Genomic DNA, 4,166 nt, shown 5'->3' with positions numbered 1-4,166 from the left:
CTAAATTAATGATTAAAATCGCTGATAAAATAAATGACTAAAATTGCTTTGTAGTATATTTAGTATTGTTATAAATGATTGGTATTAACTAATATTAGTCACATGACTAAGTTTAGTAGCATATATACAAATTTTTAGTGGTTTTTTTAGTCACATATAGCTATTTTTGTACTCCTAAAATTTTCCTTTTATATGGTTGTTGAGAATATGACTGTTCATAAGGGTTACTCTATTTTGGATCTAGTCTTTTTGTTTTTTAATGTATACAGATAGTATGAGTTGGATAAGTGGGAGGTAACTTCTGGCTATTCTTCAGCCTTATTATACTTCGAGGTCAACCCCCCTTTCTTTTGGTTACTATCTAATACTTGAAATTTTTTTTTACCATTCGAGGAGTGTTATTAGCAAATACAATATGTTTATTTTCATAAGCTTAACCACATAAATCTTAAGATTCTCTCAATTTATATCATATATTGTATTGGTGCATAAAAGAAGCATAGCATCATGGATCAAATATAGAAAAAGGTCTACAATGTATTTATATACCAAATTTTTTTAATCCATGGTAACTAGTTTTATAAGTAAATTTAAGACAATGTTTAGAATATCTGGTATCTACTTTAAAACTTATCACCTCACCCTTTTAAATCATCTTATAAATAAAGATATATTATTTGTATATATCCCTAGTATGAGCATGGTACATGAAGTCTTGGTTAAAAATTATACTTTGATTATCATAATTGATTTTCCCAACCATGTGTAAAAATGAATACCTAAACACAATCTTTGTAACCTAACTTTCAGTTTATAAAAGTGTAGCAACATGTGTCTTTATTACTCAATAATAAAAGAAATAATGATTTACCTCTTACTCATCTAATTAATAACTCTACCAAGTAAAACAATTGGATACAACCACTAGCTTAATACCTTTGATATGATTTTTTAATCTTTGATTTGAATATATTATCATTCTCAAGCATATACAAGCCAAGAAGTCTACTATAATAAATTGAAACATTAATCTTAGAGATCATTGAAATGGGAAAACCTATTTGCAAGTCACATAATTTAAAAGTATCTACTAAACATTGAAGAAAACTAAATAAAATTGCTTGAAACAAAAAGCTTGTATAGATTAATATGAACTAATAATTAAGAAAATCTAAAAAAAGTCCAACTTACAAGATATTTCTATTTTTATAACTTGCTGATATTAGATTTGCACATCAAACTCTTAATAATAATTATCTTCTTTTACTTAAGAGTTAAAAATAAAAGATATTCATTTTGTCAAATCAAAACCTAAATAGAAGAGGAGTTGATCATTTACTTTATTTAATATTTTGAACTGTCATTGAAACAACTATCCATAAGTTTTTATAGAAACTCAAATATAAAATTGATGGACTCTCAAAGAGATCTCATTTTGAAGCAGCAGAAACTTTGGATTTTCTTCAACTCTTTGGCCTGTTTCAAGAATCAAGCATGAGGGTGGGTAGAGGCACACAAAAATAAAATACAAAATGCAATATGCTGCGACACAATATTTGATTACTTTTTTTATTGAAAAAAATGGATACATAGCACTCCCTTTTATAGGCAAGTTTACAATACTCTAGAAATATTTGACATTTGCTGACAAGACAATTATCTACAGAGATCTAGAAACTACTACAGCCAACACAAACTAAACCTAAACCTAAAGCTAAAATTCTAGAAAGATTTAATGACGAATATGATTAAATAGATTTTAGGAGTAGAAATTAATATTTCTAACTGTCCCCCTTAATTTCTACTATTAACTGTTACACACTTCTTTAATATTTACAACTCTCAAAGCTGCCTTGAAAATTTCAAACTGTACTTGTGGTAAGGCCTTGGTGAAGATATCTGCAAGTTCCTCCTCTCATCTGCAATGTTGTAGATAAATTTATTTGTTATTGACTAGCTCTCTAATGAAGTGATACCTTGTGTCAATATGTTTTGTCCTCTTGTGAAACACGTGGTTCTTTGAAAGTGCAATAGCAATTTGTTATCACAATAGATTGTAGTAGGATCATCTTGAACTTGCATTAAGTCTTTCAAAATCCTTCACATCCATACTATTGACATGTTGTTTAGCAAAAGAAAATGATATTTCCCTCCTTTCCATTCTCCTTTGGAGGGTTCACATTTGAGAGAAGAGGATTCAAAGTGGTAGAAGCCTTTTTTTCAATTTTTCGATTTGATGTTGACAGTCACTGGTAGTATGATCCACTGAACATAATTGGAGCAAGGCTTAAGGGCATTGGGACTTCTGCAAGAAAATATCAACATGAAAGTATGCCTTTGATTGAAAATTTTAAAAACATGGACTCCTAGGAGGAGGTCAAAAAATAGATGGAGAAATATGTTGCTGAAAATAATATGTCAATATAGGAATTGTCATCACAAATAATGGCATTGCACAAATAGAAAGGAAAAGTGTAGGGCATGACATTGTCCAATTTCTACAAGAAAGCTGATAAACCATCTACAAAACCTATTCCAAAAGAGCTAATGAATGAATTTATTAGAGTCAAAGCAAAATTTCTCAATTTTGGAAATGAGAAAGAATCTCGGTGAGCCAAAGACCTCTGCAGATCATGATGAGGTTGAAGAGGATACAATGTTTGACGAATTGTGGAATAAGGAGCATCCACCTGAAGCACATCACAATGATACTGATGATGATTATGATGACTAGGATTCTTTGAATCCCTCATTCAGTACACAAATTTAGAGAGGAGTTGATGCATCCACCAAACTTCTATATAGCAAAGGGGCAAAAATTGTAGAAAAAATGGGCTACCAAGGTTCTGGTGGTCTGGGTCCTAGTGGAGAAGGGGTTTGGTTACCACCTCAACCACCAGTTGTAGCACCAAAACATGGTCAGAAACTAGGCCTTGGGCATGGAGATCAATCATCAACTTAGTCAATTCCATCCACATTGGATTCATCTCAGTTAATTAAATTTGTTCTTGCTTCATTTACAATTCCACTTCCAAGCACTTAGATTCAATCTGAATCAACTGTCACTCCTATAGCTGTAGATATCATGGTTACAACTACAAGTAGTGGTACGAAAAGGAAATTGTATATAGATGCAAAAAAAATTGGTCCCGAAGATCAAGAAAGTGTAAAGAAGCAGAAGGTTATAACAAGTATTAGTAGTACTACTAGTACAACAATGCTAATGGTGACTGTGAGTCCAACAATTGCCCATCCTTTAGAAAAAAACCCTCAGAATAGTGCACAAACCCCACTAATGGGTCTAGGTGTTGGTTATCCTCATGGTATTGGTGGAAGCTCATACATCAGAGCAAGTGCTACTACTATTTCACCATTCAAACATTCAATTGTCTCACAAAATCCTGATTTTCGTTACAATAAATTTCTAACTAACTATGAAAAATCAAAAAACAAGAATAGACAAAATAGTAAGACAATGAAGATGGAAACAATTGCTATAGCTCGTGATGCAGATTCTGCAACCAATAGGTTATTTCCCACATATGACCCAGATAAAGATATGATGGAATTCATGGTTGTTATGCCCCTAGCTAGAGATAACAATCCACCAGAGAGTCAGTTAGATCCATTTGAATTTGAAGTTAGCACCCTCCAAATGGATTTATCCAAAATTAAAAATGTGGACAAGATAAATGTGTCCAAAATGACCAACCAAGTGGTCTATAGTTTAGTGATGAAGTTTGATATGTAGTGCCTACCCCTAAGTGATCGCATTTCAGTTATCACTGCCAAACTCTTTTAGGCCAGTTTTATACTTGATGTTTAGTAGCACTACTTTCAGATTTTCAGATATTGTTTCAGATCTAGTTTATTATATGATGAGATTACTTGGTACTCTATATTTCATGCATGTATGATGATTATTCAGTGCTTTTAGTTATTGATGATGATTAATTAGATGGTTTATTATCACACGTGTTTCTTATGGATACTTACCCCATACTACATCTGTTTGGTGTGCATGTTTGTTTTCTTTATGTATGGCATTTTTGATGTGGTTAAGGAAGGGAGTCATAGTCACCTGCTAGTCGGGATCTACACAATGCACCACTTCCTGTCATTGCTTGTTTAGCTTAGAATATTGTGTCTGTACATGCGTGGATTTT

Source organism: Cupressus sempervirens, chromosome 8, assembly GCF_028749045.1.
Source record: "Cupressus sempervirens isolate cs-2001-9-10 chromosome 8, ASM2874904v1, whole genome shotgun sequence".
Classification (NCBI taxonomy): Eukaryota; Viridiplantae; Streptophyta; class Pinopsida; order Cupressales; family Cupressaceae; genus Cupressus; species Cupressus sempervirens.
The sequence above is the reverse complement of the archived record's forward strand: the minus strand, read 5'-3'. Positions refer to the sequence as shown.